This window comes from Lagenorhynchus albirostris, chromosome 9, assembly GCF_949774975.1.
Source record: "Lagenorhynchus albirostris chromosome 9, mLagAlb1.1, whole genome shotgun sequence".
Classification (NCBI taxonomy): Eukaryota; Metazoa; Chordata; class Mammalia; order Artiodactyla; family Delphinidae; genus Lagenorhynchus; species Lagenorhynchus albirostris.
In genome coordinates this window covers 30,045,872-30,069,230 of record NC_083103.1, presented here as the reverse complement: position 1 = coordinate 30,069,230, position 23,359 = coordinate 30,045,872, and the positions used below count along the sequence as shown (strand labels likewise).

The 23,359-nt window shown below is 43.1% G+C and overlaps 1 protein-coding gene across 1 annotated transcript in view; it reads right to left on the bottom strand.

Moving 5' to 3' along the window:
• BDNF (brain derived neurotrophic factor) overlaps positions 1-19,837 on the bottom strand; it is a 33,864-nt gene extending 14,027 nt beyond the window's left edge. The window contains exon 1 of the mRNA XM_060157743.1: positions 19,772-19,837. The gene's annotated coding sequence lies outside the window, so the exon portion shown is untranslated. The remainder of the gene's footprint in view (positions 1-19,771) is intronic.
• Between the last annotated feature and the right edge of the window lie 3,522 nt (positions 19,838-23,359).

The following is a 23,359-nucleotide window of genomic DNA, read 5'->3' as shown; positions in this document are numbered from 1 at the left end:
CCTCCATCTCCTATTGCTGAGGATCCCTCAGCTCTACCATCTCCCACCTCCTCTCCCTCCTCCAGTCAGTAACTCTCTTCTTGCCTCTTCACTCTCTTCACTCGATGCCAGCCCCTGTATGCCAGCTGTTGTACTGTACTACTGTACTTTTCAAGGTACTGTGCTGTAAGATTAAAAATGTTTTATTTTTTGTGTTTGTTTTCTATGTATTATTTGTGTAAAAAGTATTAAAACCTATTACAGTACAGTACTAGATAGCCGGTTGTGTTAGTTGGGTACCTAGGCTAACTTTGTTAGACTTACGAACAAATTGGACTTATGAACGCACTCTCAGAACAGAACTCTTCAGTACGTAGGGGACTTACTGTAATTTCAATTAAGACCCAAGTGCCCATGTGTCTTAAAAAAAAAAAAACCAAAAAAACAAAAAAACCTTCTGACATAAAAACCTTTCTTTTCAGTATCTCAACCTAATCCCCTCCAAGTCTGGAGCCTGGTAGCCTAGGTTACCCCCCTTCTGACCCATGAGGTTTGTCCTGTTACTCAAGAAAAGAGCTGAGGGGCTGAGATGGGAGTGAAAAGTATGGCAAGACAGTGTCAAATATATGCCTGGGGAGCAGTTCAGACACCTAGTTAGGACCACAAAGACAGGAGAACAGGTGGCCCAGCATGGACAGAGCAGCGGACTGTGCAAATAGAAGCCATTGAGTCAAAAAAGTCAAAGGAACAAGGGTGATGGAGCTCAGATCTCACGCACGTTCTCTGCCACCAAACTGATACCCAGAAGCCCTCCGCGTGAATGACTAAGGCAAAATGGACCCCACAGCTACACGGAGCTGATGCAGAACATATCCCTGGGATGACATCCTGAACGTGTGTGGTGGGTTAGATGATAGCATAAAAGAACACCACGCTTCTGGCCTTAGTCAGCCCTCGGCAGAGAGCAGCCTTCAAGAAGCAGCTGCGAGGAGCCTGACAACAAAACTGGAAATGCCTCTTGTGAAGCCTTGACAGGTATTAACAAAAGAAAATGGGTATCTGCATTTGTCAGTGGTGTGTCAGCTAGCTTCTGGCAGTCCACCCTTATACCCAGGAATTATTTTGTGTTTCTTGTGTAGGGCAGATACAGTCATCAATTAACTCCCCAAGTGCAACTAGTCCACATAGGAGAGAGGAGTGGCTTTCCCTTTTTTTTTTTTTTTTTTTTTTTTTTTGCAGTACGCGGGCCTCTCACTGTTGTGGCCTCTCCTGTTGCGGAGCACAGGCTCTGGACGCGAGTCTCAGCGGCCATGGCTCACGGGCCCAGCCGCTCCGCGGCATGTGGGATCCTCCCAGACCGGGGCACGAACCCATGTCCCCTGCATCGGCCGGTGGACTCTCAACCACTGTGCCACCAGGGAAGCCCTGGTTTTCCTCTTTTAAGTGGCCCCTTCAAAAATTCTATGAAAGAGAAGAATGTTCGTTTGGATTGAATGACCATTCGGCCAGGCTCATTTAGCACACTTCTCTGTGCAGTGGAATTAAAGTGAGTTTTTTCTGAACGGAGCACACTGTCCTCAGAGAAGAATAAGGCGGAGAATCAATCTTACCAGTGGGAATGGCAGAGTCGTGCGAGGATGATGTGTAATATATGGTCTTCAACATGTGGAGATGTTCTCTAGGCTATAAATCTTATGTTCTCACAGGATGCCCTATTTGTAACATGCAGAAAACTACCGGACAACTTTAATGGGGAAGTCTAGCAATATTGCAACATTGTATCCCATAGTTTTACTTTACCTTATAAAGCACTAATTATTTAATTACAAATGTTGGGGTAAGTGCAAAATTATTTCTCAAAAGAGCACCCCCTTGGGTAAGAAAGCTCCAAATGTAGCAAGACTTCCTCTGTGATTTGGGATCTCTCTCTTGAACTCAGTCCCTAGAAATAAGGTTAGCAGCTGGGAAACAAGCATTGAAAGCCTGGTACGCAGGGCGCTGCAGTGGAACAATTTCCTTTTCTAGTCCAGTAAACACTGTTGTGCCCTTTAGACCCAGTATTGCTAGCTGGGTGAATAATGAATGCATGCTCAACTTTCCACTGCAGGAAATTCTGCAAGTGGCAATGTGGGTCCATTCCATGTGTGTCACTAGAGCTGGCGTAAGCCCACGCCATGGTGAGGCATTATTTCCATTGGAACTGATGCCGGCACCAGCTCTCGGAACTGGGCAGTATTCCCACTGCAAACCAGGGGACTCGGAAGAGACTGAGACCTCACTTAGAAGGTCGCCTCCCGTTTCTCATCTTTCAGACTGACATGCACTCTGTTGGTGAGGCTGTAGTGAAACAGGCATTCTCATTTACTGATGGTGGGTGTACAAAGAGTTCAAGACCTTTTTGCAGGACAAAAAGGCAATACCTATCAAAATTTTAAATGAATTTTCCTGCTAATCCAGCAATTCCACTTCTGAGAATAAATGTATAGCAACAGGTAGGTGCATACGTACAAAATGATGCATACACAAGGTTATTAATTGCAACAAGGCATAGAATAGCAAAAATGCTAGAAGGAGTCCCATTTCTAGCTAAAGGAAAGTATATAAACTATAGTGCATACTTACAATGAATTTGTGCAACTGTAAACAAGTTAGCTCCCATACACTGAAATGGAAAGCTCTCTGAAATATATTGGTAAGTGATAAAAGCAAGATACCAATCAGCAGATGTATACATATACATACTATCTTTTAAAACTGGGGGAATATAACAATATTCATATTTACTGTATTTCCATAAAACACACTGTATTCACATGAGACGAATACAAACGACCACCCACAGATGGTATGTGTCGGGTGGGGATACAGGTGGGCATGGCACAGGTGGGGCAGGAATTCTCAATGTAGCCTCTTTTTTTTAATATATATCTTTGTCGGAGTATAATTGCTTTACAATGGTGTGTTAGTTTCTGCTGTACAGCAAAGTGAATCAACTCTATGTATACATGTATCCCCACATCTCCTCCCTCTTAAGGCTCCCTCCCACCCTCCCTATCCCACCCCTCTAGGTGGTCACAAAGCATAAAGCTGATCTCCCTGTGCTATGCCGCTGCTTCCCACTAGCTATCTATTTTACATTTGCTAGTGTATATATGTCAATGCCACTCTCTCACTTCGTCCCAGCTTTCCCTCCCCGCTCTGTGTCCTCAAGTCTGTTCTCTATGTCTGCATCTTTATTCCTGCCCTGTCACTAGGTTCATCAGTACCGTTTTTTTTTTAGATCCCATATATGTGCATTAGCATATGGTTTTAGTTTTTCTTTCTGACTTAACTTCACTCTGTATGACACACCCTAGGTCTATCCACCTCATTACAAATAACTCAATTTTGTTCCTTTTTATGGCTGAGTAATATTCCATTGTATATATGTGCCACACCTTCTTTACCTATTCATCTGTCGATGGACACTTAGGTTGCTTCCATGTCCTGGCTATTGTAAATAGTGCTGCAGTGAACACTGTGGTACATGTCTCTTTTTGAATTATGGTTTTCTCAGGGTATATGCCCAGTAGTGGGATTGCTGGGTCATATAATAGTTCTATTTTTAGTTTTTTAAGGAACCTCCATACTGTTCTCCATAGTGCCTGTATCAATTTACATTCCCACCAACAGTGCAGGAGGGTCCCCGTTTCTCCACACCCTCTCCAGCATTTACTGTTTGTAGATTTTTTGATCATGGCCATTCTGACCGGTGTGAGGTGATACCTAATTGTGGTTTTGATTTGCATTTCTCTAATGATTAGTGGTGTTGAGCTCAACGTAGACTTTCTAATACTATTTTGATTTTTGAATCATGTAAATAAATTATCAAAAACTTAAATTAAAAATAACCAATTAAAAAAATGTTTAACCTAGTGGCTTTGCTTTTGGCACCAAAGAATCTCCCACACTGCTCTGAGGCAACAGACACTCAAGAGATTTAACCAGTTCTAGGTCCTGGTGGTGACTAAAACCGAAAGTCTTTGGGGGAACCATCTCAATTTCTGGGACATTTCTCTGGAAACCAATCTAATGTGGGACACTTGGATATAAAGGACTGTCTCTGGGGCTGGGGACTGAAGACCTGAGTTCTGGTCCGCCTTTCCCACCTGCTATTAAGTTGACCCTATAAAATGGCTGAGAACTGGCCATTTTTTTACCAACAAATTGGGCAAATTCATGGGTGAATCTTCATGGGTGAGCCAATTCAAGGACTCTGCTGCCTCAGCTCTATGACAGAAGGAGGATTAGAGTTCTCTCTCACCCTGCCTCTCTCACCCTGCCTGTCACAGCATCCTGCCAAGGGTCATCAACACGTAGAAAAGGGCTCTATAAACTCTAAAGGGCAACCCTATAAACAACCTTTGTAAAGCACAACACCAAGCTGAGGGGTGACCATGGCCAGACACAGAAGGAGAACGAGACCCATTCCCAAAAGTCTCTGAGACACTTAGATGGTGGGGAGGAAATAAAACTCCCAAAAGATGGAATCTAAATGTAAACAGAACACAAGAGCAGGCTGACAAAGAAAGACTTTGAAGATTAAGACATGTGGTTAAATGACTCCATATGCGGTCATCTGCAATTGAATATACTGCAAATTCTAGAAGCCTTAACAGGAAATTAGGGAAACATATATGGAGCAAACTTAAAGGGTACAGACCTGAATACAGATGCAAGATCAATGTCAAATGAATGATCCAAAAGGATGGCCCTTATCCTTGCGAGCAGTGTAGTTGTTGGAGCCATGTGCCTGTCACACAGAGGCAGGCCTCCAACCTTCCTCCAAAATAAAATGCAAACTGCTCCCTAGGAGACCACCTTTTACCCCAAATTTAGAAATGGTAAGAAAAACACTCTCTAAAAAGGCAAAAAAGAAAAAAACCTTCTCAAAAAACAAACAAAAAAAAAAAAAAGAAAGAAAACCTTCTCTTCTCCATATTTATGGTCATCTGGAAAGCAGATCTCCCTTTAAACGGATGGTCAAAGCTGGACCACAATGTTAAACTCATCATGAAAACCCAAAGGTTGCTTCTCTCACCTTCTTGAAGTGAACCATTCCGTTCCAAGAGGTAGGAAATAACCACAGGAGGAAGTTCACTGTCGGTGCCCTAACTTGGTACTGCTATCTAGACACCTGGTCTGGAAACCAGAAGTCTCTTTGGAACTCAGAAGAAAGCGAAGAACTCCTTTCTTTTTTTCTTTTTTCTTTTTTTTTTTTTTTTTGCGGTACGCGGGCGTCTCACCGTCGTGGCTTCTCCCGTTGCGGAGCACAGGCTCCGGACGCGCAGGCCCAGCAGCCATGGCTCACGGGCCCAGCCGCTCCACGGCATGTGGCATCTTCCCGGACCGGGGCACGAACCCGTGTCCCCTGCATCGGCAGGCAGACTCTCAACCACTGTGCCACCAGGGAAGCCCAAGAACTCCTTTCTACTTCGGTTAAGGAAGGTCCTTGTGCAAGGTGCCTGGTTCCAATTAGGTCTAAGTGGTCTAAACCGTACAATGCATTGAGACCACCACTTAATGACTTTGATGGACCTTGCTAAGAATTTCCCAGGCCACTTTGGGTCAAATGCAATGTCCTCTCACTTTCAGCTTCATGTTTCAGTTGACCATGCTTCCTTACAGAAATTTCCCTAGGAGGCTTACTATCCTATATTATTTCCAGTCAGAGTCTCCTTTTGCACAAGAGGCTTAAACTAATTCTGATTAAGAATCAGAATATGCTCTGTTTTAGTTAAGGATTCATTTATTCATTCAGCACAGGTTATTAAGAACTTACCAAGTTTAGATGTGCTTTGCTTTAAGAAAATCATTTTCAAGGAAGCTTCATGTAAAGCAGGAATAATTAACCTGGTAACTCTTAATAGATTCTTCAAGTGGCTGACTCCTGAGTTTAAATCCTCACTGATTTTCAAATACAACAAGAAAATCAATTATGGAGGTGGGCACACTCCCAGCTAACTGTCAATAGCTTTCAAGGGAGGTGTTTCAATGTCGCTCCAAATGGTCAATATCACATGGTTAATCATTTAGTTAGAGATTCACAAGATCAAAAACAATTCTTAAAAAAATGTTTACAGGCACACAGGGACAATGAGTTAACACCTCCAAGGTGTATGTCAGTGTCAAGGATACAAGCTCATGTTTCGTAAGCAGAGCTCTGGTCACTTGATTGAAGTTGAAGGTCATAACCGGCTATGTTTCTGTCATTTCCTCATGTGAAGAAAAGTAAGTTGTAGCCCATGTTTATTCCACGAGGAAAAAAAAACCCCACAAATGTATTTAAAGCTACATTTTGGCCTCTTCTCCCACCAGAGCTACAAAGGTTGCCCATCTTTCCATGGCTGGGTTATGTGTGAAGGCCTTGTTTGGATATCAACTTGTCAAACTTATTGCTTAGAATGACTATGACTTAGTGTTCTCCTAAAATGGACTTTTTAACTTTTTGTTCACTTATTAGACATACTCTGAGCACAGATACTGGGGACACCAAAATGAATGAGAGAATCCCTGCCTTTGGAACTTCACTGTTAAAGGGGGTGGGGGATGCAGAACAGTTTAGACACGTGAGCCAACGATTACAGCTCAATGTAGAACACGCTGTAAGCATCCTAAGCAGGATACTCTAGAATGTTTTTCTCGACTAAGACATCACATCCACAGCTCCTAGCAGAGAACCTGATACAGAGAAGACACCCAATAATGTTTTAATAGTTGTGCAATTATTGCTTATATGATTAACTATTAAATTGTAAGATAGAGACCATGGATGACCCAGGAATCCAGATAGAACAGGTTTCTCTTGGGCAGAAGTCTTTCTAGAGGAAGTCAAATTCGAGCTGGGTCTTAAAGAATGAGTAGGACTCAGATGGATGAAAGGAAGAGCAAGTCAATGAGTAAACAAATTAGCCTCCAAAGATTACAACAAAAGAGTTTTGGTCTTGTCACCGTTGGTACCAAGTGAAGCAGATTTAGGCATGGAGCATGCTGATACAGTTTTTAATTGTCTTGACAATAAGTCATAAAAGGTACTCTTTTAGGGCTGGAAAGTGCCAGTAATAACAACAGTGGCTGAAATTCATTAAGCATTTACTATGCCAAGCACTGTCCTGAGGACTTTACATGTATGAACACACTTGATCCCTACCATGACCCTGTTAGGAGGTTGAGGCACAGAGATTGGAAGTAGCTTGTACAAGGGCCTAGACCTCTCGTAAGTAAGTGGTGGCCTTGGAATCCAATTCGACGCTTGGGCCCAGGAATGTTGTGCCAGGCCTTCTGCTCTCACATGGAAGTCTGCAATTACGCACTATCTTTCAAGTCAGAAGAATATCTTCAACAGGCCTCTGACCTCAAAGCTCCTGAATTTCTGATTATTTACAAGACTGCAAACCCCTTCTAACCATGCTCAAATCCAAGTATTTGGACGATGAAGTAAATTACGTCTTTTAAAATTTATTTGGTTTCTAGTTCAGCGATTCTTAAACCTCCTGCACACCTGAACCACCTGTGGAAGTTTCTAAACATAACATATAGCCAGGCTCTGGCCCAAACCCACGAATCTCAGAGATTAGGACCTGATAGCTGTATTTTTTCTTAAGTTTCAAAGGTAATTCTGATGATCACCATCTTTAAGAACCACTGCTCCATGGTATGCTTTCCAACAGTTCACTTACAGGACCCTCAGCTTTAAGCAAAATTATAACTGAGAAGCTCAAGGAACAAGTTGAGCTTCTTTTTCTCTTTTTTCAAGAGTTTTTTGTTTTTTTTAAAAAAAGGAAACTAAATTTAAAAACTCCTTAGAGAAAACATTTCTTATCTTCCCATCATCATCTTCTTCCTTGGCACACAGAAGGTTGCCAATCTCTTCTCTAGAGAGTGGACACTAGGCCAGGGTGACTACACTGGTCTCCATCTGTGCTGGGCACCCACATTAAAGCATCAAGGGTGAAATACGGTTTCTAACCTGAATTCTGCAGTTCACGGTTGTAGACAACCAGCATGATGGTCAGAGGGCTGGATTAGGAGGAGTCACGGAGCTGTAATCCTTGCTCTGGTTCTATAGCTGTACATCTTGGATCAAGTTATTTAACTACTCTGAGCTTCAGTTTCCTCAACTGTTATATAGGAATAATGTCTGCCCAATGGTTTTCAAAGGGTTATTTATAGGATCAAGTGGAATGAGACATGTGGATGCATTTTCTTAATGTATGGAGCACTACACCGTTGGACAAGGTTATTACCGAGGTGTGCAATCTTACCTACATATGACAATAAAATCATGTAGGAACGTTAGTGATGGGATTTTTGGTCCCAGTACCAATGTCTACTGGGGCACTGCACTAGGGCAAGTCGTCAAAACCTCTGATACTGGGGCTTCCCTGGTGGCACAGTGGTTAAGAATACACCTGCCAATGCAGGGGACATGGGTTCAAGCCCTGGCCCGGGAAGATCCCACATGCCGCAGAGCAACTAAGCCTGTGCGCCACAACTACTGAGCCTGCACTCAAGAGCCCGCGAGCCACAACTACTGAAGCCTGCGTGCCTAGAGCCCGTGCTCCGCAACGAGAAGCCACCGCAATGAGAAGCCCACGCACCGCAATGAAGGGTAGCTCCCGATCACTGTAGCTAGAGAAAGCCCGTGCACAGCAATGACGACCCAACACAGCCAAAAATAAAAACACACAAATAAATAAATTTTTATATATATATATATATATATATATATATATATTAAAAAAATCTCCGATACTGCATGGAACAGTGATGGCGAGGGTTCCCCTAAATTCTTAGATGAGACTAACTCTGAAGAACAATCAGATGCTCTGGAATGATAGACACTTCAAAGTTTTAAGAAAATCATTGCCAGGGATGTGAAAACCAGAAAAATATACTGGTATTTTAGGAAGAACATTTTAAAATAAATTTTATTAATGGTGATAAATTTCAATGATTAATAAAATCTTTAAGGTAAGGGCACCTTACCGTTTTTTTCTCAGCCGTTACACGTCTATGATTATTTCTAAAAATTATGCAGTGGGGAAAATGTCACATACCCGTATCTATGTTACCAAGTTACCATCCGTGAATAATTTAAACAAGCAGATGAACACAACTCTCAATGCGAGAGAATGGCCACAGGAACGGGCAGGGGGACAGTGATTTTCGTGAAGAAGGAAGGAAGATTTAAGACTTTGGGATTTCCACTTATTGATTTTTCTCTAGAACAACAGTTTTCCAACTGGGTTTTGCAGACAAGAGTGTCGAGAGGCTTCTTGCAAGGGGCTAAATCGAGGTCAAGGAGACAGGACACTGATGTTCCCACCTGCAGTTCAACTAACTCAGCCCTGCTTATTTTTGTTTTACACATTGGGATTTTAAGTTAAGACTGTATTACAGGAAAAAAAAAAAAGTCCTACAATGTACTTATTTACATTTATACCACTAATTTGGAGGTTAGAGGACCTGTGTCTAACCCTCTGATTTTGTCTCAAAGAACAAAGAATGAATGGAATAGTCCTGGCACTATTTATTTACGGCTTATTCTTTCTTTATTTATGGATTTATGGTTTATTCTGATTGCCCTGCTCAGGAGTGAAGGAGAAGGTTAGAAACGTGGCTATAGGTTTGGTATTAGAAGGAAAATGGGATGTATTACCACTTCCTGATCCTGTGATTTTTTTTTTTTTTTGAGATTCACAAGAGAATATGAAAATTTGCTTCCTTGTTCAGTATATCAAGAAGCTAAACATTTCTGAGTTGATGGTACCAAACTGTGCTCTAGTTCCATTGACATATTTACATGATCCACAAACACTACATACGGATTCTTATTTATTCCATGTATTTGAGCAAAAACACCTCCTGACTTCACAGTGAAAGGAGACCAACCCAATGGATTGAAAAGTGGTTTTAGGAAACTCTTAAAAAAATTACCATTTAAGCATGTTATTGACTAACGTTTAAAGGCAATATAGTATTTACTACACTGATTTTTCCTTCTTTTTCTTACTCAGCATAATCATGAAACCAGCTTCTAGTAAATGGAAGCATTTTCACATTTTTAGTTTCTTTAGGGAGGAAACACACAGGGTTTATAAACACTGCAAAATAAAAGACACACTCCTGAATACTAAAAGGCCCAAACATGTCCTTGTAAGTACAGAAAAAATCCATCATAACATCAGTGGAAATGAACAGCATCTTTAGTCCAGAAGTTCTCCTTCTACTGTGGCTTCTACCAGCATCATTACAAGAGTTCCTCTTGAGGGCTTCCCTGGTGGCGCAGTGGTTAAGAATCTACCTGCCAATGCAGGGGACATGGGTTCAAGCCCTGGTCCGGGAAGATCCCACATGACGCAGAGCAACTAAGCCGGTGCGCCACAACTACTGAAGCCCGCACACCTAGAGCCCATGCTCTGCAACAAGAGAAGCCACCGCAATGAGAAGCCCACGCACCGTAGCAAAGAGTAGCCCCCACTCGCCACAACTAGAGAAAGCCCACGTGCAGCAACGAAAACACAACACAGCCCAAAAATAAATAAATAAATAAAAGAGTTCCTCTTGAAATATCCTCAAATAATAGCAAAATGTTTAAGACACTAACAAGCATTTTTGTTGCCTTAATTTGAACATGAAATGATACCCGATTGTTATATATATAAAAAAAGATTAATCTCTTAAAAGTGACATAAATTCTTCCAAAATATTACAATCCATAACTGAAAATACAGGGTGGGCAGGAAGTTCTGAAATGACTCAGAGAATTTGTTCAATAGATTTTTAAAATACTCTTTTGAAGTGAGTATATGAAGAGGTAATGGAAGACTTACCTGGCAGAATCAATGGAGTTCCTTATCCAGGGGCACCTGAAGATGGATGGAGCCATCTAGCCCAGTGCCTGGCACCCACTGGGCACTCAATTAACACTTGATGAATTAATAAATAGAAGAATCATTCCCTGCGTGTAATGCTTTTACTTTTTTTTAAAGAAAAGCTTTGAAACAGGAGAAAACATACATGTAGCAACATGAACTATATATAAAATATGTGATGCTCTAAGGGGGATGTAAACGGTAAACTGCTTGCTTTGATGACTGACAATATGAATATTTGAAAGCAGTATTAGAGACCATGAAGAATAAATATTCATGAGTACTAGGAGTGGGCCGTGCAACCTAGGGTCTAAACTTGCATTTTAATGACATCTCCATGTTGGTTAATCTCCAGCTGATCTACAGAAAGCAAAATAAGTTACAAAAAGAAAAGTTAACTCCATCCACGTGGGAGCCTGAAGGGGTTGGGGGAGGGGTCCACTGTTTTGACAGTTTACATTTAAAAAAAGAAACTCTTTGGAGAGCTGAGGATTCTGCAGTTCCCAGAAGGGGAAGGTGAACGTTGAGGGTTTTTTTCAGTTCAGTTGCTGAACTCTCTAAAAAATCTAATGTCAAAAGCTAATTTCTTAAGCAATTTGGGCATCTGAATCTGATCAGGACTCTTTTTTTAAACATTCCATTCTGTCTGATCCAAAGGAAAAATAATTACTTTTGTAAGCATGAAAAAAGTAAAAGCCCAGCACTTTGCAAAGAAATGAGAAGGATTTCTGATGCTCAATTCATGATACGGCCCCTATCTCAGGTAGAGGATCCAAAGACAGAAACATATGATCGTCATTAGGATTGTATATGAACTCAAAATAAGGAGCATACCTATGATATGATCAATATATTTGAAAAACCTAGGAGTACAAAGGTACTTCAGAATATCCCTAACTCTGACCTCCCATGTTAATAATAGCTGTCCTTTCTGAATGGGTTTCAGCCTCAGCTTAAACATCTATAACAGGAAACTGATCATATTCCAAAGAAGTTTCTTTTTTTCTTTGTTAGATCATAATTCCCTCAACACAGTGCTTTGTATGCAGTGAGCCTGCAATATCGGCTTAATTAAATGGAACTGAAAGTTCTTCTAGATACTACGTACAGTGCCTAAATTATATCACTGGTCCTAGACCTGCTGTCTGGGGCAACATAAAAAAAAACCCTCTCCCTCCTCCATGTGCCAGTTCTTTACACTTGTGAAGACTGTCCTCTAAATTAGGGCGTCAAAAACATGTCACACATGCTGCCACTCTATCCCACAGCCGTGGCGGGCAGAAACAGAACATTCTCATTGAGCCTGGACAGCTCCAGAATCCTTCTTAACCCAGCCTTCCAGGTACCTCCCATGATGTGATTTAGACTACCTAAGGGAGAAAGAATACATTCACCATTGCAGCCTAAGTTTCCTTGTCCCCAAGCCACCCATTCCAAGTTCCCTCAGCCATTCCTCACTTGCCAATGGTTTCCAACTTCCTATACATCATGATCATAATGATCTCAATATACACCAATTTGTCAATGCTGTACCTAAAGCAACCTATTTCAGTTCCTTAAACTGAAGATATTCCATACATAGTCTACTTTAGAAATGGGGGGAAATTATTAGTTTCTCCATTTGCGTGTTAGGCTTCTACTAGTACAGACCAAAACCGCAATAGCTTCGTCCAAAGCCCCCCACCGCACACCACACACACACACACACACACACACACACACACACACACACACACACACACACACACCACTGGCTCCCACTGAACCTGCAGTTATTTAAAACGTCTGAGTTTCCTTTGTACAGTCTAAGTCAGCGCCCAAAACCTTGTCTCAACTCCATATTCTCTCTATTTATACAGTTGACTTTTAACCTAACCACAGTATTTTACATTTAAGTAACTGTAAATGATCCAGGTTCTATCATCCAACAGAATGCCTGCTGGCTTTATGTTTCAGAATGATAAGCCCATCATCTGTGACTTCAGATACATTATCAGACAGTGTGTGAATGCTGGATGTGCTCTCCCCATGTTGCGTAAGAGACAACACCTTCACCAGTCTGCTCTAGGAATGTGGCCTGGGACTCCACCAAGCATCTCTGCCCGCAGCATGAAGCAAATTTCTCGGCCTTCAGATTCTGCGTGATGTAAAAGAAATTTATCTGTGTTTAAGAACACTCCCCATGATTCAAGAAACAGATGAACATGTGAAAAGATAGAAAAACTTGTTTCAATCTGAGCACAGGTTCCGTTTTCAAAAGCAGAAAGCAAGTATCAGAAAAGGCAGCAAATGCTGATGGTAACAGCTCCAAACCAAGAGCGATTAGACCAAATCCCATGTGGCAAAAATGTTATTCAAGGAGTTTCCGTCCATCTCTCTCTCTCCCTCTCCCACCGCACCCCCATCTCTCTCTATGTACGCATAAGCTATAGATATATAGCTTTTTTTTTAGTAATTTTTTTCCTGAAAAGTAAAGTTTTCTCCACCTGATTGCTTCTACGCATGACACAGACAATATAATGACTTTCTTTGGTTAACTGCTTACCAGAAACTGGAACCAACTTAACATATACCATTTTCCATTCCCTGAAGCACAAGGACTGGCATCGCCCACCAGTACCCCAAAACTGAAAACATTTAAACGAAAATCCACCAGTAGCTTTTTTTTTTTTTTTTTTTTTTTGCGGTACGCGGGCCTCTCACTGTTATGGCCTCCCCCGTTGCGGAGCACAGGCTCCAGACGCGCAGGCTCAGCGGCCATGGCTCACGGGCCCAGCCGCTCCGTGGCATATGGGGTCTTCCCGGACCGGGGCACGAACCCGCGTCCCCTGCATCGGCAGGCAGACTCTCAACCACTGCGCCACCAGGGAAGCCCCCACCAGTCGCTTTATAGTTGCTACTGTCTAAATCAGCTTTAACATTTCATATGGTCCAAACATGACAACTTTACGAGTGAGCCAAATTGTACATAAGAAATTTTAGAATTAAGCCAACTAAAGGACAGTTATAATACATACTAGAAAAACAAAACTATTATTACATTTATTTCTTCCAATTTCTGCCTCTCTGCCAGCAAAACAAATACACATTTTTCTATAATTATAGAGTTTCTTCATTGCCCACATTGCTAGTCAGAATCTGAGGCAACTATTAGTCAATCTATTTGTTCAACAATATTTGCCTAAGTGCCTCTTCTGCTACGAGAATCATTTTGGATACTATTGTGGAAGCATGCAAAAATGAATGAAATGCAGATTTTGTCATCAAAGAATTTTAAGCTAATTTGTAATTATTGGCTCCTGGCTCTGTTACCGGTTTTGGTGCTGGCTCAGATGTACATCTTTATTTATTCTAAGGTTGAGGCAACTCTTAAAATTGCTTTCTCCTTGTCCTTTCCCCGCCCCTTACTTTTTTGGTGTTTAAAGTCTTGCCACATACATGACCCTTTATTTTACTCTTAATTCTTCTCAAATCATTAAAGTTAAAATGAGATCATCACAGATCAAAGACATTCTTCAGGTCTCTCTACTCTATTTATTTGGTGTTATTATATCTCAGAAAGGGCAATGAATTGCCTGTAGCAGTAAATAAAATCAGAACCTTTGTACTCAATGCTTCAGCATATATCCTTGAAAATAATAAATGTTAAAAAGGAGGCCAGCCTTTATTCCCGGCAGGTTATTCTACATCTGGCTAATATTAAAATGTTAAAGGGACTTAGTGTAGGTATTGAGGTATGGGTATGGATCTGGCTGTTTTTAAAATCTCATCTACAATCCGAAGTGCATCCTAAGCCATCCCCTCCCTGCCCCCCCCCACCCCACCCCCCACCCCGCACATACACTCACCAAATCCGAATAGGGTGCCAAGGCAATCCTAGTAACTGTAGTCTTAGAAAATGGCTCATATGGCCAATGAGCTGTTTGGCTGGTAAAGCTGGTGATTTTGTTCTCTAGGTGGCGCTATTACTTCAACTTTTGATGAGTTGCTTAAATTCCTTGAAACTGTCCGTTTATCTTCTTTCCATTTCCATCACATAAATCTTAATTGTATACATACTAGTTGTAATTAAAGGAAAGACTGCCTTCTAGTTTGATTTTAATAAGCCACTTGAAGTTAAGTGATTTTTCTTCCATATGATTTTACAGATTTCCTAGTTATGCTGTCTTAGATTTAAAGAATCTTCTTTTGCCTGCCTCATCCCTTTAAAATGCAGGGGCATGTCAAAAACACAGAGGGTCGTCTTAAAGCTTCAGTCAGACCAAAGGAACCAAGATGAAAGCACATTTAAGAGCTACTAGGTTCTGTGAGGTTTCAAAATCAAGACATTACTACCGTGACAACCAATGAAAAGTTCTTTCAAGTGAACCTCTGGGGAAAACTGCATAACATTCATTATTCTCTGGGCTCTTTGGAAATAAACTTTTATTTTATTATGGCTGTCACTGAAGCTTGTGAATTGACTTTGCTTCCCCCGAGTCACTCTCCTGTTCTACACCCAGTCCCCAATTCATCTAATGGAACCATGCTCAAACTTTAGGCAACGTATAGATGAGATATCAAGGCAATGAGTCACTTCTTAGCATCCAGTATTATTGGGTCAGATTTATTTCACCAAGAGTTTAAGTGTCCCAGAGTTTGTACTTGAATTTGAGTACTTTCATTTAAATACTTCTTATTCATGTTTTTCTTACAGAAATAAGAATACCTTTCAGTTCACTTAGAAAACATGCCCATTTGCCACTCCCTCACCCCCAAAAAGGTTTTCCAAAGTCCATCTATTAGTGAGCTCCATTGTTTCGTGTCTATCATCAATAATGATTCCATATATTTAATAAATGGGTCCATGTCTTTTCTAAGCCTTTAGTATAAGTATTCTGGAAAGTCAGAGATGCATTTAAAGTATAAAATGATTTAGGATTAAGTAATTCTATGCCTTAAGTGGAAGTTTAAGGAGACTTTGAGGACGCTTGTCTAAGCTTAAAAATACCAATGCCTTCCTCTGTCTCCTAGGGTTAAACCCCACATACAAATGACATACGGATTTCACGTGCCAACATCAATTATTGTTTGGCATTACTCCATCCTAAACAGAGTAAACGGATGCAGAGTGTAACCAAGAAGTTCACTCATTCACTTTCTAAATGCTGATCTGGGCATGTTATTCATCCTGACAAAGAAAATTTATCACAATGCAACTTAACGTTCAAATGACTTCTTCCTCCATTGAACAACAGCCAGTTGTTTTAAACCTAGAATTCCCCGGAATTCTCTCCTCCTTTCCTCTATTAAAATGCAATTCACAGCCTGAGATTACAGAGGCTGCCAGTGGCTGAAAGGCTGCACTAGATGGTTGAGAGTCCTTCAATTAAGCAGCAATTTTGCAATTAGTGGAAACTGCTGTGCTCCATAACAATTGTTTGACAACAAGTTGAGACAAGTTAGCAATTACCCTATTATTGAAGGGAGATATTCACATGCTTTGGGCTAGGCTAGGCTAGCCCCCTCACACAAACAAATCTTCTACACAGGGAGATGAAAGTTGAAAATTATGTTTCAACCATTAAAATAAATTCAGCATTATGGACATCTGAAATAGCAGTGCTTCTCATTTTAAAACGTATTCAGAGTTGAGCTTTCATATATTCAATACTTCTCCATGCTGTTTTCATTCAACCAGTCTAAAATCGTTCTTCTGTCTACTCTGGGACTAACCTCCAAAACCTAAAATGTTAATCAATTACTAGTATATGACCTTTCCATTGTGTACATCTTCAGTATTCTTGAAGCTCAGTAGAAGATTAAGTCTATGGTTGAGACCCAAAGCTGCTGGCTGCTACATTCCACAAATTCACTACCTGCATGTAGGGGCTGTGGATGGATGTGTGTGACCCAAGTTGGGTGGTGGCGGAGGTGTTGGATACTTACGGAAGATTCTGAAGACAAATGTACAAAAACATAAACAAGCTCTTTGCTGTACTATCAGGTGGGTGTGCTCAGCTTGCTGTGTGTGTTTAAGTTACAAACCAGAGCTATTTATGTTGCAGAGAAATGAGATTATCAATCATATGCCTTTTGACTACTGAAAAGCTGGGACTCTTAACCATTCCAGGAAGAAGAGAATAACTTACATTCTAATGGTGCCCCCTATTAAACAGGAAACTCAAGGACTTTGAGCTGGGATTTTAGAAATTTGCATTATTTACAGGACTTCCCTCTCTCCTGGTGAATCAAAATGAACCAGCAATATTCCAGCACCTTCCCACCCTTCTGTGGCCATTTTGAGATTTAGGCAATTGACTCACATAGTATAAATGAATCATTCGAGGAGATCATTGCATTTTAGGCAAATGATCACTTTCTTAGTTCCTTCTGTTTGCAAGTTACACTTATTGAAAAGACATCCTAAAACAGAGTTCCTAAATGCTTTATTTTCTGGATATTCAAATATTGACCTGCTATAAATCTCAAAAGACCTTAAATATCATCTTAAAATAAACAAGATTTCCAGTTACTAATTCAGCTCTGAATAGGCAATGAAAGGCTCCAAAGGTATGTGAAAAATTACTCTGTTATTTTCCTTAAAAAAAAATGTGATGTCTAAGTGTGTCTGCAATGTTCTAATGCTTCAAAACATGTACGTAAGTCTTGTTTATCTGGAAATCATTTCTTTCTGCTTATATCATTCACAAATAGAAAACGTTCTGTAATGACTTAAAATAGCTCTACATACACAGTACTTCTCCTGTCATAATACTTAGTACCGGTCTATATTTACCAACATTTATCACATTTTGCAAAATAAAGTGGAAGAAAAAAAAAGACAACGACTTTATGGCCCTGGAATTCCAGTAAGGGTAACCAATGTGTTTTAAATTCCAGTAAAGGTATGGTTACATTTCAACAAGTGTCTCTTTCCTTTCTCTTACCTCTGCTGCGAGTCCAGCAGTAAACTTACAAAAGAAGAATCTTAAGCAAGGTATTTGCAAAATCAAGGAACAGGAGTTAGAGGCTGTTTTAAAGGGGTGTGGTTCCCAGGGTCAAAACTTTGTGATCTATTACTTATAATAATAATAATTTGAAGTGCTACATGCCATAATCTCAGAACCCTTCAACCTAAAAAATAATGTAAACATCGAGGGGTCCCATGTTTAGATGAATTAAATCTGTAACTATACCTCAATAAATTAAAATGCAAAAAATATAAGTGTATACAAATATACTTTTAAATATACTTTTAAGCCTCTGACTTTATAACGAACATATAAAAAGTAGATTTGGGGGGGATAAAATTAAAGGAGAAGGGGTATTTTCCCAAAAGTCAAGCCAATTTGAAGGTCTCATTTAATAACATTATATCCTATTAGAAATCAATATGCAGTCTTATATGCAGTGAAAAATCAACGTTCCCAATTACATATGGCTTTGCTTTAAAAGATAACTGTACTAGAATTAATAAACACTCAGAAATATGCTTTTCTTTGCTTCTGGCCAAGAACATTCCTGCATTCTTGTCAGAAAACGTTCGCTGTTTACTGCTGACGTAGAGAAGTAAGCGTTAAGATCCCTGAAGGACACTAAAATGAGATCCAGGAATCCCTAACACACCACTAACCGTAGCCTGTCAAAGCTCCCCCAGCTCAAGGAAAACTTTTTGCATTGGAGCCAAAGAGGCGCAACCAGTCGAAATTCATCCGAGTCGGGAGTCAGAAGCGTCATTCAACAAGTCCCTCCTACCAGCTACTGAAGGGATTCCGCAAAGCCGTCTCTTACCACTTCCCCACCCCCAGCAGCTGCTCGGGGCAGCTTGGCCGGCAGAGGGCACCCTCTACCTTCCCTAGAGCCTTTCTCCCCACCCCACCCCCCACCTCCTTCGGGCCCCTCCAACCGAGTCCCTCCACCCCGCTCCACCCGCTCCACACAAACACAGCATCCTCCAACAGTGACTCTAGCTCACCCCAGCAGCCCCACGGCTTTTCTTTCCTAGGGGTGCCACCGGTCTGCAATTCCCCTTCTCTGCCCGTCGAGCAAAAAGCCTCCAACCCTCAGCTATTTCTTTCCAGGCACGGCTCACTCACCCATTTCCTCTTCCCGGCTCTGCATCCCCAGAGACCTACCCGAGTCACAACCTGTCCCCCCCCCAGTACACACACACATCTTTCCCAGCCCCCGAAAGTCAAAACTTTTTACTTTCCTGTAAGGTGCCTCAAGGGAGGGGCACGGGATGGAGAGAGGTGTGGGCACAACTAGCCCCGGAGTCCCGCAGCCCCTTTCACGTCCGAGCTGCAGCAGTGTCTCAGGTTTCCTGAGATAAACTGGTACTGGACCTGGATAAGTCCGCTTTGATCTCAACTCTTGGGGAGCAGGTGACAGTGTGCAGCCCGGCTGGAGGCCCGGACGGGGATGCGGGCTGAGGGAGCAAGGGGCCCCCCGAAATCTGCGCGGGGACCTCCCAGCCCATGGGAAAGATTCCCATCTCAGCCCCAAGCCCGTCACCTCAGTCGGGGCCCCCGACAGCTGGCGCCCTAAATCGCTCTCACGGCCTCTCCTCTGCTGGGGAAGGGTTTCGGGGGACACCGGGGCGCCGTCTTCTCCCATCGCGCAGCTCTGCTTCTCCTCTTGGCTTTCTCTCCCCCACTTCGGGGCTTCCTGGCGTCCCTCTCCCTCGGGGGTCCTGGCTGCCCCTCTGGATCGTGGGGTGGGAGGAGAAAGCTCCGAAGGAACAACTCAAAGTCCCCCCTTCTCGGGACTCGTGCAAGGGAGGAAAGGAGGAGTTCTGGCCTCTTCCCATAACTTCAGGACCCCCCGCCCCCAGCCAACTTTCGCCGGAGGACCGGCGGCTCCCGCGCCAAGACCCACGCCCGATGCTCGCCTACCTCGGGGTTCACACAAAGCTCACGGGTCCCCGGCGGCGGAGTCACATCGTTGGCCCGCTCCTGGCCCCTGCGCCCAGCCCCGGTCCCCGTCGCGGAGCCGCTCGCCGCCGGCCCCACAGCAGCGGGTGGCAGCTGCAGTTCAAGCGTCTCATCAAAGCTTCTCAAGGAGGAGGTGGGGGGCGCGCCGGGCCGGTTCCTCGGCCCCGCCCCGGAGCCCGTGGCGCGACGGGGTGCGCGGGACGGTGAGCGGGCGGGTGCGCCCCGGCGCGGCGGCGACGGGGACCCAGAGCTCCAGCCTGCGCCTCGAGCTCGGGTCAGACATTATTTAGCTCTTCGGTTGAGCTTCGATTGGTCAAACGGCGCCGCCCCCCGCCCCCCCACCCCCGAGCTCGCCCGCGCCACCGAGACCTGTGCGGGGCGGCCGCTTAAAGGGGACGCCGCGCCTTTCCCTTGCCCCCGCTCGGCCTCCGGGACTCCCCGGGCTTCCGGAGCTCCCCGGGCCCGCGCGCCCCGTTCCGCCAGTCGCTGGGGGCCCGCGACGTGGCCCCGCAAGCCCTGCGCCCGTCCCTGGGGCGACCCAACTGGACCCGCGCGCCACGCCCGCGGCTCTGAGAGGCGACCTAGCCCCCGCCCCGGGGAACCCCGCGTCCCGCGCCCTCCGTGTAAACCCAGGCTGTGCGCGCCGGAGCGGGAGCTAGCGAGCGCGAATCCAGAGCCCCCAGGGTCTTGCTCCCCTCCTCGGCAACTCCCTCCGCCCCATCCCGGCACCCAAGTTCTGAGGGAGAGGGCGTACGTTTCCCGGGCCATGGACACACCTTCCCGCACCTTCCCGCACGACGGAGCTTGAAAACGCTAGCACACAATGAAATCGCATGGAGCATGGGGGCTACTGGTTTACTCCGCTACCTTAAACACGCCGCGGCTTAAACAGAGTTCGTGCACTGACCTCTCCGGAGTTTGCCTAATAGGAATTCAATCAAGATAATAACGGCATTTTTTATTAATGAACGCCCCCAGATAACGTTACACCAAGTTACTTGCTCCAGCCAGGAAGGCGAGGCAATGACAGACCTCACTCAAGCCATACGCTTTCTAGCCGACCAGAAAAAAACGGCAAGAGAAAGAAAGAAAAGAAACCCACCTTATTAGTCACTACTTGTCAAAGTAAACATCAAGGCAGCTGCTCTGGGGAAGACTTCGGCACCGAAACTCCCAGACTCTTTTTTTCACGTTCCCTTTGGTTAAAAAGAAGTGGTAGGGGGGAGTCTTTGGTGCCCGGTATGTACTCCTTCTGTTCTGCACCAAAGAAGTTAAATTATTGATAGTGGAAATTGCATGGCGGAGGTAATACTCGCACCCCCTGAGCGAAGAGCTCCATTTGATCTCGGCAGCAGGGAGATTTCATGCTAGCTCGCCTGGGGGAGCGGCTGCGCGAGCAGCACTCTCCGGGTGAATGGGAAAGTGGGTGGGAGTCCACGAGAGGGCTCCACGGTGCCTTGACGTGCGCTGTCATATGATACCTCCGCTGCCTCGAAATAGACACTCTAGTGCACGAATTACCAGAATCAAAATTCAGCGCATTTAAAATGATACATCTTTTATTAGAAGAGTTCCGTTAAAGGGCATTGCATGGTTCTGCAGATGTTTTCAGTTCCCTCCCTAGCAAACTTACACACATAAAACAACCCTTTTAATAAAGAACCTGGGCAGCAAAGATAAATAAAAAGCCTCTGTTTTAACGTGTGTGTGTGCGCGCGTGTGTGTGTGTGTAGGGGATGGGCAGTTGGCTCAATTAATCCTCACCTCGCGCCCCTCCCCCCGCAGCAGAAGAGCAGTCTTTCGGATTCTTAGTTGCAGGTAGCCGAGACCCTTGGAGAGAATTTAAGTGGCTAGGGTCCAGAGGACCATTTTCATTTTGCCATTGGACGAACGTTTTCAAACGTCTACCTAGGTTCCTGCTTTAAAGCTGAATTTTCTTCCCATTAGTTCGACCGATTCGTAAGCACTAGGACAGAACTTAAAATTTAGAATAAGGAACGGAACAACAAGACCCCAGCATTTAACTTGGAGTCCTTGGACCTCCTCCGAGCATAAAAAACCACCTGGGTTGCCTATTAAAATGCAGATTTCTCCTCCTGAAATTGTGATTTAGTAAGGGTGGGGCAGCGTCCAGAAATTAGCATTTTAACAAGCACCTCTAGCAAATGGGAAGCAGAAAATCTGAGGTTACACTTTGAGAAACACTCTTTCTTAAGAGATGCATAAATGAGTGTCATAGCAATCTCCCATTCCCCCCAAATTTGGTAGGCAGTTTTATGTGTATGTGCATTTTTTTCTGTAATCTCAAAGGGGTGTGACCTAATAATTGCTAAGACTCACTGGTTTAAAAATTTGTCTAAACAGTCCAACATTAATTTGGGGAAAGGGAAAGATTTATAAACAGTTTCCTTTCCTGGACCCTCCTGTGGTTATCAAGAGTGTGCTGTTGAACTGAGTATATAATATCATTATATACTCAGTTCAGTTTACCTAAGGGTTTACAGTTTAAAAAATGAGTGCACTTATATTAGCTGTTTTAGAGCTCCTAAAGACCAGTCACAGAAATTATTATTCCTATTTTATAAATGAAAACCCGAGGCTCAGTGCCACAAAATAATTTGCCCAAGTTCACACAGCTAAATGCCAGAGATAAGACTTTAATAAATCAGGAACTCTAGATAGAAATATCCCTGCCTCTCTCTCCACCCCCAATAAAGGGAAGCTGTCTGTTTCTTGGAAGTGTTATCAGGATGTGTGATCTTACAGAGCCTCTTTGCAAACTGTTGGACTGAATAGTCAAATTATTCAAATACATGCATATTCTTAGAGTGTCACACATTTAGCTTTGCACCTCTATCAACTTGAGGGTATACATGACCAATACAAACTACCATACAGCACAGATGGTGAAGTATATTGTGGAATATTTAATGTAAGTGAAATAGACTGGCTAGTTGGAAGCAATGAAGGACAGAGGCCAAGAAGCCCAGCCTGGCCACCTCAAAGAACCTCTGAATTGACTCCCAGGGGTGTAGGCTGAATGCAGACACAATTTCTTTTAATATGGCAAAACAATTTGAGAGGCTAGATTATAAATTTAAAAAAACAAAACATGTACTGATTTATAAAGTACTGGAGGAGCCCTACCTAAGATTTTTTTAAAATAATTTTATGCTAACTTCAAACCAATGCTTACTTTCCAACTTTAAATTTGCTTGAAAATGAATTACTTCCTCAGGTTTTTAAGCTCATTTGTAATTTAGTTCCTTCCTGAAAAATACCTAGCCAGTGCGTATCAAGAATCTTAGCATTCTCAGTGCTGTTGAGTGAGAAGTTATGGCAAATCTATATGCTAAATGCACGTCGCCACGTCAGCATTTCTTCTGAAGGAAGGAGTGTCCTTATTTCTGAGACTCTGATTGTATCTATGGCCAGTCTTCTTACTCCTACTCTCCCTTGATGTTTTACAGATGCATATATCTTTACTTTCCAGTGTGTGGTGCAGTTTTACTGAGGAAAAGACAGATGAATAGAAATGTCAGGAATATT